At 37.7% G+C, this 26,780-nt stretch overlaps 1 protein-coding gene across 1 annotated transcript in view; it reads left to right on the forward strand.

Moving 5' to 3' along the window:
- Pgm5 (phosphoglucomutase 5) overlaps window positions 1–26,780 on the forward strand; it is a 174,382-nt gene that overhangs the window by 56,036 nt on the left and 91,566 nt on the right. The gene's annotated exons all lie outside the window — the stretch shown is intronic.

The raw sequence follows: 26,780 nt of genomic DNA on the forward strand, positions 1-26,780 counted from the left end.
ATATACATATGTATGTATATATATATATATATATATATATATATATATATAAAATTGATCTTCATTCCATAGCTTATTACTATTTACTAATTAGGCACTGAGATATACATTCCGTTATCTGAGAAAGGAGTTAGAAGATAATATGTCTTGTTTTTGTTTTTGAGAGTAGATCTCTCTATGTTGCCCAGGCTGGTGTTGAATTCCAGGGCTCAAGTGATCCTCCTGCCTTAGCCTCCCAAGTTGTTGGGAATACAGTTGTATGTTAGCACACCACCTGACTGAGTTATTTTAAATCTCCAAGATGACTGGCAATTTTCAGTGAGAATATACAGTGCTCCTCACTGGACATTTTATGGGCAAAACAGCAAAACAGAAATAGGTTCAGTGATTAGCCCCCAGCCCAGCTTTGTTCCTCTTCCTCCATTTCCACCACCAGCCAGGCGTCGAGATCAGGTGGGGCATCTTGGTTTGGAAGAGGTATTGTAGGGAAGATTTGGCTGTGGTCAGAGTGGATATTGTGCCAGGCCAAGATGGAGTTTTTTTTCTTTTTTAGGTACCAGGGATTGAACCCAGGGGTGCTTAACCACTGAGCCACATCCCCAGCTCCTTTTAAAATTTTGAGACAGGTTCTCACTAAGTTGTTTTGGGCTTTACTAAATTGATGAGGCTGGCTTTAAACTTGTGCTCCTCTTTTCTCAGCCTCTTAAGCTGTTGCAATTATAGGCACACTCAACACACCTGGCTCAAGTGGGGCATTTTGAAACTGCAGTGGAAGAAACTCTAGTTGAAGAGAGCTGGAGATGAGAGTAGGACTGGGGAGGACCTCACTGCATTTGTGCAAAACAGCCCAGAGACCTCATTTTCCTCAGAAGCATTTTGTGGAACCAGTGTCTACTAGCATTTAAATTCTCTCAGCCTGGCCATGTCAGTCATCCATATGGAACTTAGAGTTGCCCTCTGCATGTTCTCAGAGCCCCAACAGAACATTTTCATTGTAGAATTTAGAAAGTCTTCCCTGTTGTATGCAGGGTAGCATGTGTTTCTCTTTTATACTGGATGGCCTTTTCTCCCCTTGTGAGAATTCTGTCAGGGCTGAACTTTTTTGAGAAGTCCTCCTCCTCTCTATTCTATAATGTCAAGTTTGCTGGAAGATGCTCCTGAAATCAGATTTCAATCAGACTTGAATGCTGCCTACTGAATAATACTAAAAAATTTTATATATATATATATATATATAATTGATCTTCAATTATATATAATTATATATGGCTACCTTTGATCTGAAGGTTCGCTTAAGGATGCTCACCAAGTGTGTGGAAAATGCTTTCATCCAGAGTTTGGGGGTGTCACTGTCACAGACCAAATCAAAGTAGTATCAAGAACTTGATACAAATGTACCCAGAGGAAGCCCCACAACATAATGGGATTATACATTCCTACTGTATTGGTGTACTGTACTGACTCATCCTGGCCCTCACTCTGGGGCCTTTTCTTTTTTTATTAGTACTTTTTAATTATACAGAACAGGGCCGAGGTTGTGGTTCAGTGGTAGAGCGCTTGCGTAGCATGTATGAGGTACTGGGTTCGATCCCAGACACCACATTAAAAAAACAAAAAATAAAATAAAATAAAAGTATTGTGTCCATTTACAACTAAAAAAAATTTAAAAAAAATTATACAGAAAAATGGGTTTTACTGTGGCATATTTGCATATGTAAATAACACACTTGGATCACATTCCTTTGCTTACCCTCTCTGCCCACTTCCACATCCCCTTTCTCTTCTCTAATAGTCTCCCTCCTCCTTTCAAGTTGTCTTTGCCCCCTAAATTCCACACATATGAGGCAAAACATGTGATATTTGTCTTTCTGAGTCTGGCTTTTTTTTGGCTTAACATTGTGATCTCTAATTACATCTGCTTTCCTGCAACAGTCATAATTTCATTTTTCTTTATGGTTTAATAAAGTACCTTTGTGTGTATATGGCTATTTTCTTGTTCATTCTGTTCATGGGGACCAAGGCTGATTGTATAACTTGGCTGTTGTGAATTGTTCTGTGATTAATATGGGTATGCAGATATCTCTATAGTATACTGACTTTCATTCCTTTGGGCATATACCCAGGAGTGGCATATCTGGATCATATGACAGTTCTATTTTTAGTCTTTTGAGGAACCTCCATATTGATTTCCATAGCTTTTGTACTAATTCCCACCAACAGCGTGTAAGAGTTCACCAGCATTTATTAATTGTGTGTGTGTGTTTTTTTTTTTTGAGGGTGGGGGTGGGGGAGGAGATTGAACCCAGGTTGCTTAACCACTGAGCACATTTGCATCCCTTTCTTATATTTTATTTAGAGACAGGGTCTTGCTGAGTTGCTTAGGGCCTTGCTAAGTTGTTGAATCTGGCTATTTGTGTTCTTAATGATAGCCATTCTGACTGGGGTGAGATGGAATCTCAATGTAGTTTTGATTTGCATTTCCCTGGTGGCTAAAGATATTGAATATTTTTCAAAAAATTATTGGCCACTCATACTTCTTTTTTAGAGAAGTGTCTGTTCAGTTCATTTGCCCATTTATTGGTTGGGTTGTTTTTTGGTATTAGGTTTTTGGAGTTCTTTATATATTCTGGATATTAATCCTCTGCTGAAGAATTTCTGGCAAACATTTCTTCCATTCTGTAGGCTGTGCCTTCTTTATTGTTTTCTTTGATGTGCAGAAGCTTTTTAATTTAATGCAGTCTCATTTGTTGATTCTTGCTATATTTCCTAGGCTATTATTATTGTCCTATTCAGGAAGTTGTTGCCTGTGCCTGTGTCTTGAAGTGTTTCCCCTTTGTTTTCTTTTTAAGGTCTGATACTTAGGTCTTTGATCCATTTTGAGGTGCCTTTTTTTTGGTGTGTGTGTGCGTGCGCGCTTGCACTGGGGATTGAATCCACAGGTACTTAACTACTAAGCCACATTCCCAGCTCTTTTTTCTTATTATTTTGAGACAGGGCCTCACTTGACTTGCTTAGGGCCTCACTAAGTTGCTGAGGCTGACTTTGAACTTGCTATTCTCCTGCTTCAGCCTCCCGAGCCGCTGGGATGACAGGCATGCACCATCATGCCCAGACTGAGTTGACTTTTGAACAGGGTAAGAGAAGAAATCTCACTCTGGGGCTCTTGAAGGTCCTGAAGTTATTGTTCCTTGCACCAAACTGCAGAGGTGTGGTGGGTCCCAAATATATTGTCTATATTGTTGTCTGCTTTGTGGGTCAGAGAAGTAGTCAGAAATAGGTCACAGTTCTAATTGTGATCTTTAGAACAAATGAAAGCATCGGATTTCTTTGAATTTGTAAAATACAACACAAGTTTTATATTATCTATTAGAAATACCCAGTGGCATTGAGCTGATTTACTCACAATGCATGCAAGTCAAATATGGGAACTCGTCATGGTATATTTCAGCAATGTTAGATCAAATGAGGAGGTAGGGAGGTGCTTTGAAAGCTGCCATGTACTATGCAAATTATTGCTGGGATCGAGTTTTCCTTAAAATGGGTAATTTGGAGCATAATGTAGAAATTAATTACTCGTAATTAATTTGGTATAGTATTTTTTATGAGTCTATGTCATAGATCTTATGCCCATGACATTCAAGCATTCATGAGGAAGCAGGACAGAGACTGATAGATAAAATAACAGATAGCTTAAGTAACTATAATGAATGTTTATTTATCAAATAGCAGCATCAAAATATACAAGAAAATGACTCTTAAATGTAGAATTTTTTTTTTTTTAGAAATTCTATGGTAGCAGGACACCTCACTGCAATTCTAACTTTTGACAGAGGAAGAGGGAAAATAAACCCTCAATAACAATAAAATAATGATTTCTTGACCCCCCCAAAAGTGTTTCATAGCAATGATTGGTTCCAAAATGTGTCCTCATGTAGAAGAAAGAGCAAGGCAGATCTCTGGGGAGCACTCATCCCCTCCAAAAGGCCCTCCTCCTCAAACCATGTCATTGGTTATTTGGTTTCAGCATGTGAATTTTAGGGGGATACAAAATTTCAGACCATATCACTACCCATGTGAAATGGTAGTGGCTCCCAACGAGGTAGAGGACCTTCATGGGAAAAATAAGTTTGAGAAGGATGAAACAAATAAAAATAGAACATGTTTCTTCATATCTTCACTTTTCACAACCTTGGGTAGGTTGTGGTGATTCTCCAATGGAAGGCTATGCTATTTCCCAAACTTAGGTGAGCAAAGAACTGCTGTCTCAGGACACCTGTTATCATCTTTCAGGGTGCTTGTGTTCATCAGAAATTACGTGGGAGAAATATTTACTTAAATTAGAAAATGGAAACACAATGACCTTATTTTGTATTTCATCAGAAGGCAGATGCTGGTGGAAGTTTTAGGAAGATAAAATATTTGACTCGATATAAGAGAAAATTTTACCAAGCAAAGGAATTAAGTCTTTGACAAAGAAACAACTGAAATACCCCAGAAGTTAGCTGACCATGTCAAAGATTTTATAAAAGGAATTTTATATTCGAGAGGAGTTGAACTATGTGATTTAAAAAAAATTGCAAAATCTGACACTGTGATTTGAAGGTGCTCTTCCTACTCAGACTTGTCTTTTGAGGTCCAAAATTCATTTTTTCTCTTTCTCCGAAATTAACATAATCATGTGATTAAACACATTTTATTAAAACAAATTTGGCATAACCCTATAGATATTTATTTGCAATTTAGTAAAAAAGAATTTTTTTATTCCAATCAATAATTCAATAAATAATTATAATGGGAGATATTTGAGGGGGGAGGGCTTTCTATATACCCTTTCCAGTCTAGGCCACCTCTTCTTTCTGCTCTTGGCAAGCAAAAGGATAAGTCTAAGATTAAGCCAGAGTCATCCAGACTTTTGTAAGATGGAGAAGGAGGAGAATCAGAGGAAGGCAGAAGAGGCACCTCCTTTGGTGACATGGTAGAAGCATCCATGCAGCTGAATTGTTTTCAAAAGATGGCAGGCAAGGCTTATGGTGAAAGTGTCCCACTGGTTGGCAATGTCCTAACAGTGCAAGCCATCATGTAGGGAGAGTGAGGGTCAGGGTAATGGATTCCAAGAAGCTATTGCTGATAATGGACAATTGTGAAGGCCCTTAATTGTTCATATATCTAATAGGAGATAGACTTGGAATTTCACAAATACGTGTTTTATATTCCTCTTTGTACATAATGGAGAGAAGAACCAAGAGAGTACTCCCAGAGGATGCTGGGTTTGGAGCAAATATTATCCTAAATATTGTCCTATTTTATAAAATAGATCAGGAGCTGTATATTCTGGGTAAATGATTTTTTCTTTTTTATTTATTTCCTTTTTTTTGGGGGGGGGGTTGGCACATGGAAAGGAAACCATCTTGAAGCAATTGTGTTCATTGGCCAAACAGTATGATAACACCTAATTAATTTTATTGATTAATAAATTAATGCAAAGATTTGATTTTCATTATAAGTAAACCTAGGACACGAAAAGTGGCAAGGGATGCACAAAGTGGCTTTCTTATACAAAGGGATCAAAGTGAATTTGTATTGAAACCAGATTTGGTTTCACATTTTTCTGAGTTTCAATTTTAGATTAAAAAAAATAGATACCCTTTGGCTTCTGGGCTAAGTTTATTGTTATGATAGTGGTGGTTGCTATTTGGTATGTCAAAGCTCTCTCTATGATACTCTAAATATATATTTTTTAAATTGAATTTATCAATGAGATCACTTTAAATTCAAGAAGTACATTGATGGTTTAAAAACTTGCAGGAGTTGGCCAGCAACTATTTTCATTCTCCAGAAGCGGAAAGCATAAAAGAAAGAAGGAATCTGAGAGCATAAACTTTCTTGTATTTACATTTTCTGCTCTGACTTTGGGTGGGTGATCACATATCTACCTGAACCTCAATTCCTCATGCATTAAAAAGAAATCAGACACTCAGCATGGTGGCATACCCTGTAATCCCAGGAACTCGGGAGGCTGATGCAGGAGGATTGAAAGTTCAAAGCCAGCCTCAGCAATTTAGTGAGGCCCTAAGCAACTTTGTGAGATCTTGTCTCAAAATAAAATTAAAAAAAAAAAAATCAGAAAGGGCTAGGATAGATCTCAGTGGTTAAGCACCCCTAGGATCAATCCCCTATAAAAAGAAAAAGAAGAAGGAGGAGGAGGAGGGGGGGAGGAGGAGGAGGAAGTAGTAGTAGTAGGAGGAATAATAATAATAATAATAATAATAATAATAATAATAATAAGATACTATCTATTTCCTAGAGTGATTGTGAGTAACCAGTGAGAAAAACATAAAAGAAACTCATAACCTTTGGATTCCTTGCACATGCATGTAATTGTTTTTAGTTCCTTTCTGACCTTTGTTTCTTTGTGTGTGTGTGTGTGTATGGATATAATACATATGTGGATATTTTATATATATATATATATATATATATATATATATATATATATATATATAATCTATCTATCTATCTATTTATCTATCCACACACACAATATCCATCCAATCATAGTATCTATACAAATTTGTGTTCTACTTTTTTACATCTAACTTTATGGTCATAACATAATTTGTTATCTCTTTCCCCAGTGATGGACATTTAAATGGTTTACAGTTGTTCTCTATTATAATAGTGCAGTGATAAACATCTTTGTACATTGAGACCTCTCTCTGTGTCTTTTTCTCAACTAATTTCTTTGGGACTAGTTCCAGAAGACAGATTATGGAGTCAAAGTGAATGAACATATTTTATGTATCCTCTCTTTTGAGCTTTTCACTTCATCCAAATTCCCTCCCTTTGGTAACTTTCCTAGAATATCATAGAGTGCTTCAGTGCCCTCTTGAAGGCAGCCAGCAAGATTCAGAATCTGTATCCTGTGGCCATATTTCCATCTTTAGGCTCTATCAGAACCTTGTGACTATGAGAGTTCTCTCTGGATTGCAAGTTTTTCAGGGCGAAGTTTAATTGTCTTTGCATTGCAGCATGACCTGGCTGGTTCCAAGAGCTCAATGGGTGGTTATTTGATGGAAATAAACCAAGAAGACAGCTAATACGTGATAGGCTCCTTACTGTCACCTGACTTGCCTAAACATTCATTCATCAAAGAGTTATTAAAGATGCCGGGCACTGGTGCTAGAAATTGGAGATGGAGCCAAATGTGACACAGGTGGCCTCATTAGCCTAGCAAACCAAGCCTCCACTGGCAGCAGATGAACTTAGTCTTGGATCTGTGAATTCCTTGAGAAGGGGCTCAATGATAAAGCTGACCTGACCCATGGAATGTGACTTCAGGGAATGCTCTTGCTCTGGTCAAATATTTTAATCACCCACCAACTAATATCTGTCATTCTGCAACACAGATCTGGTTACAGAGATAGAGATGACAGAAGGAGTCTCTGCTATGTTGTTTAATAACCATATCCTGTGTCAAAAACCCCAAGCTCTGTTGTGAGAGCCAGGATGTGAGAACAGAGTTCCTTGACACAGCAGGGCTGGAGAGGATTTCCAAATCCCCTCTGGAGCAGAAAATCCCTGTTTGATCCTATTGAGTATCATAAGGCCACCTGCTGTGGGCACGGATGTGGGGGTGGAGGAGAAAACTGGCCAATTCAGGAAAGATCTGAGCTCTGAGCTTTTGATGCATTTATGAATAAATGTATTCAATGTATCAAAGTATATGATTCCCACTTGCCTATTGCTGAAAATTTGATAAAGGGAGCAGAAATTCAGCAAATTGTTCTGAAAAGGGGTGTAGAAAGTTTCTCTTGGCCTCAGACTGGGTTGTTTTGCAACCAGTTCCATGGGAGTCTGTGTAATTTATTGAAGGCTGGCTGGAAACCAATCTTGGGTCTACCATGAAGCCTCTTGCAGTGTTGGCTTAGCTTGAACTCTAAAAACAGAGATTGTCAAAGAGGGCAGTTGGACTTTAGATTTCTAATTACTTTTTTCTGCAGAAACCTTCAGAGATCTTTGATGAGTTTCTCAGGCTCCACGTTGTTTTATATTAAACCCTGAACCATGGAGCAATGACTTGGAGTTCTATTTATGAATTAGAATGCTGTGGCTTTCCTTTTACAACCATCCTGTTAAAGAATTCTCCAAATTTGACTAAAAAATTATACACTTGTTTGGTATGCGTTGGGTATAATCATCTATCCAGTTCAGAAAAATTAATGCACTTGAATTTACAAACAGATGAGACTCCACTTGGTAATATTCATTGCAGTATTTGTTTTAATTTGACCAGAAAAATATTATCTGCCCCAAACTGCCACTTAATCAGTGATCATCTCTGGGACAGAGGGCTTTTTCTGTGTTTCAGATGGAGTATTAATGATCTGTAAGTTTTAATTGTCAACTGGGAGATGGATCTAGGACAGTTGAGTTATATGGGATATAGATTGCAGTTTTATATGTGTGCATGTAGAAGTTTGGGGGTGTTAGACTGATTTTTTAACACCTATAGATAGTTTCATTATCCCAAATTTATATTGATGAACAAAGTGTTTCAAACTTTTTCACTTACCTCTGTTTATTTTTTACTTTGCCTCTGTTGACTAGTTTTCAGCAGACATGCGAATGCCTGCTTCCCCTGAGCCGAGATCACATATTGTGTTTCAGCTGCAAGCTAATAGCTCATCAGGAGTATGGAAATATATATCTGGGGTTTGTGATTCTGCACAGAATCGGGATTCTAGGTGTGCCTGTTGGAGGAAACTCTGCTTTGTGCCTCTCATGTCTTAATGTTGGATCTTAATGTTAATTCAGAGCAGCTGCGGGAGTTCCAGTTGTCCTGGAAGTCACTATCTCTATTTTTCACATTCTGCAGTTTCAGATGCACATACATTCAATGAAACTTACAGAATTTATGTGATCATTTGTGTTTTGCAGAATGTTCCCCATATCTCAGATTTCATGCACAGAATTATTGCCACATAACTGGGGACAGTTTCTTTTTATCTTGTCTTCCACACTCATTCTTTGAACAACAGCCATATGTGAACTTGTACTGGGGAGATGATATTGATGGTGCAATGCTGGGTTTGAATGCCAATTCTTCTGTGACTTACTAGTTGGGTGAACTTGGACAAATAGTTAAACCTTTCCTTTTCTTTCCTCATCTGCAAAATGGAGATGAAAACAGTCTTAGTTTGGATTCTTCCAGTGGTCCAAGGTATGTGGATGGAATACTTTAATATCTACTCTAATAATAGTACTATGTTATAAGGATTATACCAATCATGTTGTAAATATTATGAAGTAACACCCCAAAGCATTTGGAACAGTGCCTAGTACCTAAGAGTTTTCAGTATGCCTTAGTGCCTTTATTACCATAGAGAGATCAAGGAAAGATGAATTCCCTGCCTCTGACATGGACCAGAGCTCTAATTAAACCAGATGTAAGCATACTATGGAAAGTTTACTTTTTTCTAAGGCAGTAAATACAATCAAATGTTAAAAATAATGAACCAACCATCCAACCACCACCATCACCACTACCATCAAAATCAATCTAGATTCTTGTAGAGTGACATTTTCTCCAGGGGGTGGGGAAGGAGTGGTGGGTAAACCAGGGATTGAACTCAGGGGTACTCAACCACTGAGCCACGTCCCCAGCCCTGTTTTGTATTTTATTTAGAGACAGGGTCTCACTGAGTTGCTTAGCACCTTGCTGTTGCTGAGGCTGGCTTTGAACTTGTGATTTTCCTGCCTCAGCTTCCCAAGCTGCTGGGATTATAGTTGTGCATCATCGCGCCTGGCTAGATTGACATTTAATTATATTTATCACTAATGTGAAGTCCATAAAACACACATTTATATCAAAAAGTCAATTTAAACCTCCAATTTATACTCACTCCAGGAAGTGCTATTGTTCTTGTATCCTTCAAACAGCAAGCATTTATCACCTGACAGTGGTCTTCATTAGTGTTTTTGGAAGTTGAATAAAACAAGTGTGTTTTGGAATGAAATACGTATGATGTGGTGAAATTTTCCTCCTGTATTATTTGTCCTTGGTTGCTGTCAGTTACCCAGTGAGGACTAGAGCATATGTTCTATTTGTCCTGACAACTGAAGAACAGGTCAGAGTTTTTCTCAGGCCTCCATCTTGGAGTTTAACAGCTATTACTGTTTGGAAGTCTCTCAGAGAGACAATCTCTGTTATTGCAATCTAAGACAGTTTCTTTTTATCCTGTCCTCCACATTCATCCTTTGAATAATCACCATATAGGAACTTGAAACTCATAGTCCTCTGCTGCCCAGGGAAGAATGCCAATGACCTTGAGTAAAATTCAGTTTCCGTGTTTCTGGGAGGAAGAACAGTTTCTGGGTATCTGAGATTGGTTATTGGTTGCCATATTTTTGGATTCTCTAAGGCTTTGAAATACAAAACCTAATTTAAAAATTTTTGTTGTTGTCTTTGGAGATGTCATTTGAAATTTAGAAACACCCTGAAAAATAAGCATGTATTATTGAAGACCCTTTAAAAACTGAATACTTTTGGAAACATATAACTACTTCTTGTCTTTGCTACACTTTTGAAATTTCTCCATGGTATTTGTCATCCTTCTATTGAGTTTTTCCATCCCCGCTCAGAGTGGCTGTTTTTATTTGAGTTTCCAATTCTCATGCCTACAGTGGATGCACATGAGCCTTGGCCTTGAGGCTCAACAGCTCTGTGTCTCTTGGGTAACTAAATGAACTCATTTTATGCTTTCCTTTTCAGGATGTTTATTCTGTTAAAATAAACTCAACTTACAGATGTATCATTGTTTATAATTATATCATTAACATAAAAGTCTATTATTAACACAAAAGGAATAATTCAGAGCAAAAGTATAAGAGAATTTACAAAAGTCCCTGTAATTTCCTCAGTAAACAATATTTTCTTTCCTTCTTTTTTTCATTGAATTCTGATTTTCTCTAAGCACAAGGATGTTAAACTGGTCCAGTAACTTTTCTGGAATCACATCTCCCTGGATCTTGCTTCTTATGTGGAGTCTTGCAGCTGTTTTCTCCAGGTATAAAAATGGCCTCAACTTTCTCATATTAAGGGAAATGCTCAATTTCCTTTTCTGTGTATCTAAGTATCTGTGCATCAGTTCACCCTATCTTGTCTTTCATGATCAGAAAAGCAAAGACCAACAGAAAATCTGAACATGAACTTTCAGATGATTATTCTTTTCTAATTAGAAGGTGGTTATTCTACTTAATTCTTTCTTTGAGCCTAAGTTTCTGTGGAAATTAGAATAATTATCATAATCTGTATTAACTATTTGCATTTTCTCAATAAATAGTGCTCAGCAATCAGCATAACACCTTGACCTCTTTCAGACAGTTTTAGGAGCAACAGACCCGCCTTTTCTCTAAAATGTAGCATCACCAAATAAACCCTGTCCTTATGTGAACAAGTCTCAGGGCAGCATGACATTCAAAGAAACAATGAAAAGCAGATGAAAAGGGCTGCTAAATTTTGCCTCAGTTCTTAGGACACTCTGAAGGGGATCTAATTCACAGATCGTAGCCATGTTACCTAAGGTCACACCACCCTCCTCTTTCATTTCTGTGTTGCTGGAGCCCATACAAGCCCTGTTCTCTACCTTTTTTCCTGTATTACTTCCCGATGCTCTTTGCTTCTTTTGAACTCTTGGATTCAGTCTTTCTGTTCCTACTCCCTTTTCCCCATTCTCTCAATTCCACCTTCCAGGAACCCAGGAGTCAAGTTAGCAAGATGAAGTCTCTTTAGAGAATAGGCAAAGGGGAGAAACTAAGCAGTCAAAAAAAAACAAAAAAACCCAAAACAACAACAACAAAAACCAAACTATCTTTTTTTGGAAAGCTGAGGCCCTCAGAGTGAGGCTGACATACTCAAATTATAATAAATTTTGCCTCTGTCATAAAAGCATTTTTACAAAGAACACGAGGATTTAATGCAGCTATTAAAGTTCTTACTTTACTTAGGTTAAACTTTCCAGACGAGGCAACCTGTCCACAGTTCTGCAACCATTGGCAATGGAATGTGTACTCCGAGAAATCTCAGATAATAAATTCAGAACCATCTTCTATAATTATCTTGAAACAGAGGGGCAAAATACACTTTTAAGAATCTGAGTTTATTCCATCTCCTAAAGATGGTGGATTTGCCTGGACTCTATGCTCTGGCTTTTGAGAATTTCCCTCTGGGAGTAGTTAAAGGAGGCAACTGGCTGGAAGAAGATTGCTGGGGATTGAAATGTGGGTGAAAGATGGAGATAACATCACTTTTCACATCAAGGAATGTGATGATGGAGATCAATATGGGGCCAAAGCCTCCCCTATCCAACATCCCTGAGAGTGCCCACTGCTCCTGCCTGAGTTGTTTACTGACTGCAAAACTTTCTTGCATGCCGTGTGCCTCGGGAGACTGGGGTTCTTTTCTTACCTTGTGGAGCTCTTGATCATGTTACTTTTCATTTTGGAAAATCCCTCTTCCTATAAATAACCACCATTAACTGTGGAACGGGCTTTCCTGATGTTTCATGAGCACATCTGCACACACATGCATATGTGTACACACACATACACACCGGCACACATGGAGTTTTAATTTGTTTTTTAAACAAACAAAGAAATGAGGTCACGCTCACTCTTTGATCTGAACTTGCTTCTTCCACTTTATGGTTTGTCATAAAGATCCGTGTCAGAACATTTAAATAAATGCACCATATTCTTCTTAACAGCTGTTTTATTCCTCGACATTGTGACTGAATATTGTACTCAGAAACTCCTTTATTGTTGGACATGTAGGTTGCTTCCAGTTTTTCACTCTGCACATAATAACTGCCGTGAGTGTTCTGTTATGTACCACTTTTACATCCTTATCTTAGTGTTTCCTATTCTATAGATTCCTAAAACTGCAAATTCTAGATCGAAGAGAGCGTGCTTTTGAGATTTTAATTGCTGCTATTATTCCCTATATCCCAAAGAAGACACCTCTGCCCCAACAGGCCTTGGTTCTGACCTGGTTCTGCTGCCACCCAGTTGTGCGCTTGGGCAAGTTGCTTCATCACTTCTCTGCTTAAAGAGGGAAGAGGAAGAGGAGGTGATTGCTGGGCTCCAGTATCCCACAAATCTTTATATTTAAAATTGATGTTACCCAATTTCAGAGAATTGTTTAGGGAAGTTCCAAACCAACAAGAAAATATTCTCTTTAAAACTGTTGACAGCAGAGCTAATTTAAGTTCTTTGTGATTTAGTTTTGATTTGTAAACAAATCCATTAACCCCACCTCACCCCCCAAGATTCTTCTGAGACATTCAAGCTGTGAATTTTTCTTTCAAAGCTTTTTCAAAGCTGAGAGCCACTACTGAGCAAACTCCCCTTTGGGCCAGATTGTGTTTATTTTGACCATTTCAAGTCAGTTTGATGACTGTGTGTTTATGTATGCTTATAAATGTTCCCCAGGACTTGGATAGGACACATTTGACCTGTTAGCCGATGAAAAGATTTGGTTTTAATCAAGTTCCAAGTCAGATAGATATAGCATTCATGTGATAGTGATCTTTCATTTAAAGGCCACATTTTGCTCATTGAACTTTGTAAAAATCAAGTGCATAAATAAAACGAAGAGGTTGGGAAAATCTTGACTTGGTTTCTTTCACCTTTTGCTTACTGGGGGCTCATGGCCAAAAAGAGAAGAAGGTAGGACAATGGGGATTTTACTGTTTACTGTACTTGGCAGAACAGGTCTGCAGATAGCCTGGACTCTTCTCTGTAAAATCCACCCATCTTTCCTTAACCATGAAGGGTACCATCTAATATCCTAAGCCCATGCCTGAAAACCCAAATAGTACTGAACTCTCTATACAGTATGTTTTTTTCCTATATACACACACCTATGATAAATTAGTCTCAGTAAGAGATTAACAACAATAACTAAATAAAATAGAATAGTTATAGTAATTGAGCATCACTACTCTTGAGCTTTGGGGACATTATTTAAAAAATAAGGGTTACTTGACCACAAATGCTGAGACACTGCAACAGCCTGATAACTGACATGGCTGCTCAGTGACCAATGGTAGGTAGTGAATGCAGCATGAATACGCGGAACCAAGGGTGATTCACACCCCCATGGGGTGTGGTGGGACAGCAGAATACTCTATAGTGCTACTCAGAATGTTGTACAATTTAAAACTTATGAATTATTTCTAGAATTTTCTGTTGGGCATTTTTGGACTGTGGTTGACCTCAAGTAATTGCAAGTGGAAGGTGAAACTGCAGGTAAGGGGGGACTACTGTATGCTAGTCAGAGTTCCTAAGAGACCCTCAAGGACACATCCTGGCTTAACACAGCAAATATCAAAGTACAGACTGGAAATCTATTCAAACTAATACAGGCATGGTTTAGAATTTGCACTGATACTACTATGCATATAGAGTATTACGTGTAAATAATTTTGTGCCTAGTTAGTTGAAGGCGTGAAATCTGGTGTTAGAATTTTGATGTGTATGGGATATAGGATCCTAATCAGGAGACGGCACCTCACAAGTGGATTATTAATACTCATACTTAAGGTGCCCAAGAGTGGTATAACTTGATTTTCAAAATAAACTGGAGTCAACACCATCTCTATCTCAGCATCACTCTTAATCATTTGCATCTCAAGTAGGAGAGAAAAGACAGCCCATTCTACTGTTGAGTCCTTTCCTGCCCCTGGGCCTTTGCACAGGCCATTTCCTCATGGCCAGCTCTAACCCTTTTTTCTCAGCTTCCATTTCACCTCCTTAGATAGGCCTTGTCTATTCTATCTGAAAATAGACCTTCTTTCTGTTATTCTTTATCTTAGTCTATTGTGTCCTTTTATAATCCACGTGTTTGTTTCATTAATTTTCTGCATATATAAGTTTAATGTTTAGAACTTTAGCAACTGTATTGAGATAAAATTTACACATCATATAATTTACCCATTTTAAGTATATAATTTAGTTTTTTTATTATATTCAAAGACACACACACACACACACACACACATTTCTTTTTGAGGTAATGATAATTGCCAAAAAAAAAAAAAGAAAAGAAAAAAAGAAAGAAAAATCCATATGCAACAAAAAATCCTATTCCCTTTAGCTATCATTTTCCCAACTCCCATGACTTCCCTGCCCTCAGCAATCATGGATCTGCTTTTTGTCTCTTGTTAATTTCCCCTTTTTAGATTTCCATATAAATGTACTCATATCATGAGGGCTTTGTGTCTGGCTTCTTGAACTTCACCTAATATTTTCAATACTCAGTGCATAACAGCACTTCATCTCATTCTGGCTGAGTAATTTTCCATTATAGGGATGCACCCCATTTTGCTTATTCATTTGGATATTGATGGACACTTGGGTTTTAGGAATAAACCCAAGTGGCTATTAGGAATAATGTCAGCAAGTCTATGTGTAGACAAATATTTTCTTTTATATACCTCAGAGTGGACTTGATGAGTTGCTTATATATTTTTGGCTATCTCCTTCATCAGATTGTAAACACCATAAGAGCAGTGACCACATTTGACTTATTACCGTTATAGTCCCAGTACCTGAAAGTGTGCTTCATTGCATAATAGGTGCTCAATTAGTACTTGGTAACTTTGTGACTCAACTAAAACACACTGTGTCTGCATGGCAGCAGGCGTTTGCTAAATGTCTATATCAGATATAACCTGAAAGAGGTATTGCGCCAGAAATGTCAACCCCAGGACCAGCGTCTGCACACTTTCTAAAGGAACTAGCTTTGCAACACCCCTGACAATTTCATCCTATGTAACTCACCTCCCCCAAAGCAAAACTCTAGCTTTGAGCTGTAATGGATTTGCCCCCAGGTGGGCAACGAGCTCAATGTAGGGTATTTACACACTGGTCAGTGTCCTTTGATATAAAGCAAAATACTCTGCCCAAATGGTGAATTAGCAAGCCTTTAAGATTCTTGCTTTTAATACTCTTGAACTTAGTAATTTGAGTATATAAGAACAGGTAAAGAAAAGTAAGAGCAGTTGGAAGACCTGAGGTAGAGGGAAGTTGGTGAGATTGTGATAGTGACGTGAGTGGAAGTTATAGGATTCACAATAATGAGAAAGCAGAACCTGGAAGATATAAATAAGTACATACATAAGGGAAGACAAGGAAGTCAGTGAGGAGTGTCTGGGTCAAGGGGGTGAGAGCTGCATACACTCCCTAGATGCGGAACAACATAAGGCTTCTACTTACCAAGAGCTGGCTCTTCAGCACATCCTGGGTGCCTTGAAGTATTCTATGGCTTCATGATCCAAATTTGTGTGTCTTCTTTGTCATCCCACAAAAGCCTATGCCATCATTCAAAGGTAACTTGAGTTGAGACTTTGTTCCTTGCACCTAGAAAAGCTGATAGAAGCACTTTCATTGTTAACTATATAATCTGTAGTCGATAAAAACAAAGGCTCAGTGTCAGTTCCAGAAAGAGAAGGCGCTGTCATTCAGATCCAGTTTTATCTGACTCCAAGACCCAAGCCTTTTACCCTGTCCCATGCACTTACATATATTTTGTGGCCCAGTCAGGTGTTTGAGTTAGTTATGGTGGCAATGTGCTCTCATCAGCTAAGTGGGCCAGTTGGTACTAACTACTAATTCGTCCATATTAATGGATTTCTTTATTAAAATAAAAAATACTTTCATATTTATGCATAGCTGACTCCTGATTTTTCCATTATTGACAGTGATTAAGAACTAGTCAGCTTCCTTATCCCCTTCAGTTCACCTCACTTTGAAATTAAAATCAAACGAGACATGACACACACTTTTCAGTGACTTATATATAAAAAATACTTGATGACATAAATTCATTATAACTTTTGAGATTTTCTCTCTTTTACTAATTTTCTCCTCTTGTTTCATTTCCTCTGGGCTCTGATTGAAGGAAGAGGCTCTGATAAAAGACATTGTTAGTGGAGAAAAGGAAGCTTGGCAACTTCTGTGAAATGATATGCCTTAAAGAGAAAGGAGTTCAGAGCAATGCCCAGGGAGTCCAGTCATGGAGAACAGTCCACAAGTTGATGAATATCTTTTTTCTGAATGATCTTATATTTTACACATTACTACACCACTGAGTTTATATACACACACTATATATATATGTATTTATTTTTTAAAAATTTATATATGACAGCAGAATGCATTAAAGTTCTTATTACACATACAGAACACAATTTTTCATATCTCTGGTTGTATACAAAGTATATTCACACCAATTCATGTCTTCATAGATGTACTTAGGGTAATAATGTCCATCATATTCCACCATCATTTCTAACCCCATGCCCCCTCCCTTCCCCTCCCACCCCTCTGCCCTATCGAGAGTTCATCTATTCTTCCCATGCTCCCCCTCCCTACCCCACAATGAATCAGCCTCTTTATATCAGAGAAAACATTCGACATTTGGTTTTTTGGGTTGGTTAACTTCACTTAGCATTATCTTCTCTAACTCCATCCATTTACCTGCAAATTCCAGAATTTATTATTTATTCTCTTTTATTGCTGAGTAATATTGCATTGTGTATATATGCCACATTTTTTTTTATCCATTCATCCACTGAAGGACATCTAGGTTGGTTCCACAGTTTAGTTATTGTGAATTGTGGTTCTATAAACATTGATGTGGCTGTGTCCCCATAGTATGTTGTTTTTAAGTCCTTTGGGTATAGACTGAGGAGAGGGATAGCTGGGTCAAATGGTGGTTTCATTCCCAATTTTTCAAGAAATCTCCATACTGCTTTCCATATTGGCTGCACCAATTTGCAGACCCACCAGCAATGTATGAGTGTACTTTTCCCCCCCACATCCTTGCCAACACTTATTGTTGTTTGTATTCATAATAGCTGCCATTCTGACTGGAGTGAGATGAAATCTTAGAGTCGTTTTGATTTGCATTTCTCTAATTGCTAGTGATGATGAACATTTTTTCATATATTTGTTGATGGATTGTATATCATCTTCTGAGAAGTGTCTGTTCAGGTTCTTGGCCCATTTATTGATTGGGTTATTTAATTTTTTGGTGCTTAGCTTTTGAAGTTCTTTACCAGTGAGTTTTTAAATAACAACTATATATAAGGAATCTACAGACATCTCAAGGATAGAGATCACATTTTTAATGAACACTCACATATACACACACAGTCCTTATATACACACTATACATACACACCAAAATTACCTAGAGACACTAGCAGATCCTTTCTAGACCCAAAAAAGAAAACTAATGCCCTGAAATTTTACTCTTGAATCATTCTGCTAACATTTAAACCTAGGAAATTTTATACAAAAATTTAGATTGTTGTGTTATTGAAAAATTGCAGTTCTGAGCCTATAATTCAGCAATAATTTTTAGAACTTGTTATACATTAAAAGCATAACAAGGTAGAATCACAAACAACTCTTCACAACTAAATTCAATAACTTAGGGGAAATGGGCTAATTTCTTGAAAAACACAAAATATCTACAGTCATCAAAGATGAAATTGATAATTTAAATATTTCTGTGACTATTAAAAATGCCTGAATCCACAGTTTCAAATCTTCCCCAAAAAGAAACTTAAGTTCATAAAAATGTTCTGGGAAGTTATTCCAAACATTAGAATTACACATAATATCTTTCAGAAAAAAGAAGAGTTTGGAACAATTCCAAAGAAATTTTAAAAGGCTATATTACCTGACACTAAAACTAGACAAAGATGACATAGAAAAAGAGAGTACAAAACAAAACCTCTCATATGCATAGATGTAAAAATCATTATCAAGATACTAACATAATAAATCTAGAAGGTATAAAAATATCAGTGGGATTAATCCTAGGAATGTGAGGCTGGCTTAATATTTCAAAGTTAATCAATATATTTATTAGAAGTTTATGAAGAAATGCCATATGATCACATCAATTGAAACAAAAAATTATTTGAGAAAAATTTAATATCCACTCAAATTAGGAACAGAAGTTAAAGCCAAATAAGGGGTAGCTTTAATATGATACAATTATATTACATGGGAAAAGAGTAAGCACTTTCCCTTAAGATCATGAACAAGGCAAGGATGTCCACTTTCACCACTACTATTCAACATTGTACTAGAAGTTCTAGCCAATGCAGTAAGGCAAGAAAAGGAATTAAAAAGATAGAGTGAAAAGGTAGAAATAAAATGGCTCCTATTCATGCTTGTCTACATCTAAAATCTCAAATGATTTATAAAATCTCCTAAAACTAATAAAGGGAAGTCAGAGGATACAAAGTCAATATATAAAAAAATTGTAGTCCTATGTACTGTCAATGTTTAGTTGGAAACTGAAATGAAAAAAAAAGAAATATTATTTACAATTGCTCAAAAATAAAATATGTTGCTGTAAATTTAGTGAAATATATATACTAGCTATAAAACATTGATTTAAAAAAATCAAAGAACACTTAGATGGAGAGACTTACCATATCCAAGGATTGGATGACTCAACATAGTAAAGATGCATTTATTTATTTATTTAAAGATGCATTTATTTTTAAATTGACCTATAGATTTAATGCAATTTCAATTAATGTGCCCATAAGATTTTGGTAGATATAGACAAATTATTCTAAAATTTACATTGAAAATCAAAGTAACTGGAATAGACACCATTTTAAATAAAAAGAGGAAAGCATTGGCAAAGGAATTGATTTGTAGATCAATGAAACAGAATAGAGTCCTAAAATAGACCTAAATAAATATGGCCAATTGATTTTTTAAAATTTGTCTTATTTTTTATAAAATTATTTTATTTTTAATAAAATATTATTTATTTATTTATATGCAGTGCTGAGAATTGAACCCAGTGCCTCATACATGCTAGGCAAGCGCTCTACCACTGAGCCACAATCCCACCCTTGACCAACTGATTTTTGACAGTGATGCTAAAGCAATTCTTAGGAGAAAGTATATTTTCAACATATTTTAAGAGTTCAAACAGTCCAAATTGTGCAAAAGATTTGCATAGACACTTCACTAAAGAGGATACATGGATCCAAATAACCTCATAGAGATGTTTAACAGCATTAACCTATAACCTATACGTGCAAATTAAAACTACAATAGAATTGGAATGGATGAAATACAAATTACTGCTATTTCCAAGTGCTGATGAGGATGCACATCCTGGGCTCTCACACAGTATTGGTGGGAATGCAAATGGGACAGAAGGCTACTTTGGAAAACATTTTTGTCAGTTGCTTAACAGATGTTCACCTTCGGACCCTAAATCCTACACAATAGGTATATGCCCTAGAAAATTAAAATCTTATAGTCATATAAAACACCCCTATTACTAGGAGACCTCAGACTGAAGCAACCTAAAGCCATCCATTGGGAGCATGAGTCAATAATACATTAGCTATACAATGGAATACTAACTACTCCTGAATCCAACAGAACTGATGATATGTACAAGTTGGATTTGTTGGTTTGTTTTTTCAGGGAAAAGAAACTGACTCAAATGTCACATACTTTTTGAGTCACTTATATTGTTCTCAAACAGACAAAATTATAGAGACAAAAACAGCAGTGCTAGCAGTGAGGACAGGTACGACCACACAAGAGATTCCCTTGGGGTGATGTATCTTAATTGTGGTAGTAGATAACATGAATCTATGCATGTCAAAATTCATAAATCAGAACACAGCCAAATGTCAGTTTCCCTTTAGGTTAATTTTAAAAGGTAAAATACATTTTCTTAAAAAAAAAAAAAAAAAAGTAAATAGATGACAAGGTGTTATTTATTAAATCTGAGAGGCAGGAACATGAGTTTATGTTAACAAGGCAGCATAAGCCTCTTGCTTCAGCTGGAACTCCAGTTGTGCAACTGCCTGGGTTCAGATCCCAGCTCTGCCCATTTTTGGGTGATTTTGGCAAGTGGCTTAGCTTTCTCGTCTGTAAAATGAAGATAACAACATATTTTATAGGGCTGATAGACTAAAAGAATTAACTTATACAAGCCCACTGGTTCATGGTAAACATACTCTAGCTAGTATTATTCTGTATACCTTTCTGTGTGGTTTAAAGTATAATTCCTTAAAAAATACAGATCATGGAGCACAAATAATTCATTGTGAAATATTTATTTATTTACTTACTTAATTGCAGTACTAGGGACTAACCCAGGAGTGCTCTACCAGTGAACTACATCCCTAGCCCTTTTTAATTTTTATTTTGAGACAAGATCTCACTAAATTGCCCAGGCTCGCCTTGAATTTGCAATTTCTCTGCTTCACCCTCTGGATTCTGGAGGATTACAGTACCACTGCACCCAGATGATTGTGGGATATTCATGAAAGCATTATAACATTGTTATATTGAATATGAAACTGTTTTTTGGTTGCTTTTTTTTTAAAAGAAAGCAAAGCTTCCCTATTATCTTCCAATGTACTTGTTTATATACAAAGAATTTGTGGATTATTCTTACAGATTTCATCATTGGCTTTTTTACTTATGATTCTGATGGGATACTGCCATGGGAATGTTTTTGAAAAAACACAAAAGTGAAATGTCCTGCTGTATTCTCTATTTAGCACTTTTATTTCCAGGATCAACATTTCCTGAGTTCCACAAAGGAGGAGGTTCTTTTCTTCATTTTGCTGATGAGAAATGAGCCACAGAGAAACTAGATGATTCATTTCGAGTTTCAGTAGGGAGAAAGCTGGTCTTGCTAACTAAGAGGGGTGGGGTTGCTGCTTGTGCCATGGTCCCTGTCTCTGCTTGGCTTATTACAGGAATAGTCTAAACTGCTGTTCCCACTCCCACTTCTTATCCAAAGTTTAGCTAGATTATATTCTAAAGAAATAATTTGTTTTTCTGACAATCATTTTTGAAAGGACCCAGGGTTTCATAAAAGACTTGACTGTATTAGGGGCGGGGAGACATGTGTCTTAGTGTTTTTCCACTAGCATCTGGACAAGTCACTTGCACTTCAATTTATCACACTTTTTTTTAAGGATCAACTGTATAACAAAGCACTATGCTGGGGTGGTGAAAATACAAAGAGGAATGTCAAATTTCTTGGCCTTGGGATACCATGATTTAGAGAGGAGACAAAAACCAACAACTTCAACTCCAACTATATAGAAAGAGGTATATAAAATGTGGTGGAACATATATAAGGAGCAGTTAATTCAGCCTTTGAGAACACATGGAGGGGTGTTTTGGGTAGATAGAATGACATGAACAAAGACATTATGGTGTGAACATATGCAGAATGCTTAGAGAAATAAGGAATTGANATATATATATATATATATATATATATATATATATATATATAGTTGTAGTTGGACACAATACCTTTATTTAATTTATTTATTTTTATGTTGTGCTGAGGATAGAACCCAGCACCTCGCACGTGCTAGGCAAGCACTCTACTGTGAGCCACAAACCCAGGGCCCCAAAAAACACATTTTCAAACTTCCCTTTTAATGCCAATGTGCGTACCATTTCTCTGGGTAACCATTAGTGATGGACCTCTTTAACAACAGAGGATTAGGATTCTCCTCCAAAAAATTAGAGTTTATTTTGGAGAAACACAGTAAATAGCGAATAACCTCCAGCAAGAGACAGGCAGTCATTTCAAAGCAAAAGCAGTAGAGACTCTGAAAGCTTGCCATGCTGCCAAGTTAAACAGAAAACACAAATATTTGTATAGCTTTGTAACAAAAGAGCAATATGGGTTTTGGCAGAAAGACCTCATAATGGCACTTGTGGCTTTAAAATAACGGAGGCCTGCTCCCATTATGTTGAAATTGCATGCAGATGCACTGTATGTCAGAGACCATGGTGCTGTCCCAGGGAGAGGGACATAATTAAAGATAAAACCCAGACTGACAAGGAGGACAATCTATCTATTTGTGCAAATGAGACGGAGCCCAACAGCTTCTTGGCACTGGATCTTGAGGAGATTGCATCCACTACTTAGAAGAGTCATTTGGATCACTTTGCAGTTGTGAGCTTGTGACTGTTTCTATTTTCAGCTACATAGTATCGTAAGCCTTTTAGCTTGGGGATGTTATGTTTTGGGAATCAAAGACAGAAATACTGAGTTCTTTGGAATAACAGAGTGATGGTATTGAAGGCACTCATCCCTGCCCATCCAAATGCAAGGCCTTAACACCCACCCTGCTTCCAGAAGGGAGATATTTTATCCTAACTTCCCTTTCCATCAGATTGTATCAAAGACTTGCACATTTAAGGTTATGAGGTAATGAAGCCAGGGTCAAGTAGGGTTGTTGGGATGTAAGTAAGAAGACCAATTTTAGGCTATTTAAAGGATTGCATTGGAAGGATAAGGAGTAAATTTGACAACCAATGAAAAGCTGGTCTCCAAAATAACAGGGAGCTGGGAATATATCTCAGTGGTAGAGCACTTGCCCTAACATGTGATGAGGCCCTGGGTTCAATCCCCAGCACAGCACCAGTAAAAAGGAAAATAACAACAACCAAAACAAAAACATGGTGACAGGAGTTGTGTATTGGCAATCTCTTCAGAGAATTAGCTACCAGATGGAACTTCATACATTTCTCCACTTTTACTTCACTCAAGATTCAGCATTGCCTAGTATAGGTTGAGTCATATGCCTACTCTTTGGCCAGGGAAGAAATTATTACCTTGAGTGACAGGCAGTGGGCAAGGGAGAAGTTCTACACAAGTAAAACAAAAGTCTGTGTCCTTTAGGTAGAGGCTGGGTATTGGGCAGGCAGAAACAGTAACTTCCATGTCACCATGGAGGGTTATTCAACATTTTGTACCAATAGCCCTGTAGGGTGTTAGATAGCTATGGGTGGGGTGCAGGAAAGTCTAGGGAGGGTGTTGGGTGTTATAACAGAAACAGTAATGATATAGGGACTAGACCTGGATGAGAACTCCCTTGGGGCTCTGCCATAAACTGGCAATAGGCCCCCGGGGACATCAGTTACTCTGCCCATATTCTCTGTATTTCCCACCAAACGATGTAAAAGTTGGGACTGGCTGTTCTTGAACCTCCTATGGTTTGAGCATATTCCCTGAAGGTTCATGTGCTAGACATCTGGCCCACAGCGTGACAGTGTTGAGGTGGCAGAACCTTTAAGAGGTGAGACCTAGTAGAAGATAATTAAGTCATGAGGGCACCATCCTCACAAGGGGTCCATGCAAATCTTGTGGCACCAGAAGAGCTTCCATGAGGGTGAATCACAGGGAGTCTGGTACCTCCTTTGAATCTCTTTTCTAGGTGCTCTGCTCCCCGCTCTTCAACATGCTCCCACCATTGTCATGCCATCCACCTTTTAGGTCCTCACCAGAACCAAGCAGATGCTGGTGCTATGCTCTTGAATTTCCAGAATGGGGGATTAAATCATCTCTTTTCTTTTTAAAGTATCAGCTTTAGTCATTTTGTTAAAGCGACAGAAAACAGACTAAGATAATCTTTTTTTTCTGTAAAATTTGAGAGAAATATTCTTTTTGGAAATGCTTATGGTATTGGACCTCAATGTTAGAGTACATAAGAATCTTATGAGAGTTAGGTAGGTGGAAAAGCCTGTAAAAATGCAGATTCCAAATGCCCACCCCAGAGATTCTGATCTAGTCATTCTGATTGGAGTCCAATAATTCGCATTTTAAACAATATTGTCAGGTAATTCTTACTCAGGTATTAAAGCCTGAAGACCTGCATACCACGTATTTGGTTCCCAATCCCTGTAGGAAAACTCCCTCAGTATTTAAAGTTGAGCTGCTGGGCATACCCTTCAAAAGCTCCCTCCTCAGTCCCTTGGAGTGTGTGTGGATGTAGGATTCATGTGAACACCTAGACGGCTCCATTCCCTGCATGTTGGTCCAAGACAACCCAGGGATTGGGCATTCTCTCCAAATACCCACTGATTCTTTCTGCTTCAAATGTAGCCATTTAATAAAGCTGGTGTGTGGTGTGTGTGTGTGTATGTATGTGTGTGTGTGTGTGTGTGTGTCGAGTCTGCCATGAGTGCTTTGAAAGCTTTGTCTGTTGTTCTAATTGTATGAGTATCTGAAATAGAATGTTTTCAGGTAAAGACCTGTGTTTGGGTTTAGCAGTATTTGACTTAGTAAATTTCTGCTTTTAAGAAGTTGAACCTCCAGGCTGAATGTTTGTATTCAGTGCATTTCATTTGGGGAGTTGCCCTGAAGGGGAGGAGGTCGGTGTGTTATTTTCTTGAGTGTTACTATGTGTACTATATGGTCTCCTTGGGGATCACAAGTGCAGTGATGAGCAGTTTCACATCAAGATGCCCCTTGCATATGGTCATTTGTAAATGATAAAGGAATATGTGTTAAGTGTATACAGTGCCTGCATCTTTCTCTGATTGCTGGCTTGTCAATGTGGAGTGGTCACCCTAGGGTTTCTTGGCTTTTTGAGGCAGGGTAGAAGAGTTTGGTATTTGCCCCAGCATTAACTTCAAAAAAACTCAGAGTTCTGACCAAATGAAAGTGAATTATCACAAGGATGAAGATAGTTTAAATAATGACATAATTTATATTTGTTTTCATCCAAGAAACCGGTTAGTGTATTAAAATGAAGAGTATATTTGTCAATTCTAGAAGGACATTACCACAGTGCTTGAAACAGCTATGGGTTTTATGTTGTTTGCAATGTACAAAGCACTTTCCCATGCATTTTCATTGTTACGCCCTCTTGTCCTTATTGGTTCCAGTCTTAGAACAGAGATTGGATGGGAAAATGTGTTCATTAATCTCTAAGCACATGGCCAAGGCCCTCTAAAGATAAGAATTCTTTTAGTGGTTGGGTTCTTTGGGCTATTTCTGTGTTCTGTTCACAGTGAAATTGTCCCTTCTTTTCAGATGCTTCATTGGCTGTGTCTGTGCTACGTGAGTCTCTGTGTATCCATGTGAGTCTCTGTCTTTGTGGGTCTGTTGTATGTGTGTGTCTGTATGCGCATGTGTGTCTTTCTCTATGTGTTTGTGTGTGTGTTTGCATGTCTCTGTATATCTCTCTGTATGTGTATATCACATTTCTGTTTAATGGGGGAAACAAAGCAAGGCAGAAGAGGGGTAAATTTATGAAGGATAAAACCAAAATTTTTAAAATTTTGCTTTATTTTTTACTTTCTCCAATACTTAGGGGAAAGCTCTGCATATTCTTTGGCTTCATGAAATGTTGATATTTGGGAGAGGAATGAAAGTGTTTATTCTTCAGAGTTAAAAAGGAAAAACTAAAGGAAAAACCTCAGCAAGTTCGCATTCTGTTCCAGTTGGTCTTGCAAGTCGTTTGCCAGCTTGATGAGCTTTATATCTTCTCCCTGGTGAAACATCCCCGCAACTCCTGATCAACATTCCTCTACTCCTTTGCTTCATAAATCAGAAGGGAGGATGCCATTGTCATACTTGACCATATAAGGGGGAAGAGAGGCCCAGCTGTGATTTAGCTTTGCCCTCATGTCAGAACTGTATATACACTGGAGGCCTTTTAAGGAAATGTGGTGCGTGCAGGGAAGTCATCCCCAGGCAGTCCATCCATTTTCTTTGCTACTGAAGAGTTGGGGCCTGCAAGCTCTGAGTGACTCTGAAGCATGAATCACAGGGGTGCTGGCGCCACGATGGAGGGAGGGGAACCTCAGAGACCATGTGCGCAGTTATCATCTTAGCTTTCACTAAGAGCCCATCTCACAGCTTGGCTTTCTGACTTCCCTTGAAAACTTGACAGGTTCCA

This window comes from Marmota marmota, unplaced genomic scaffold (genome assembly GCF_001458135.2).
Source record: "Marmota marmota marmota unplaced genomic scaffold, marMar, whole genome shotgun sequence".
NCBI classification, from domain to species: domain Eukaryota; kingdom Metazoa; phylum Chordata; class Mammalia; order Rodentia; family Sciuridae; genus Marmota; species Marmota marmota.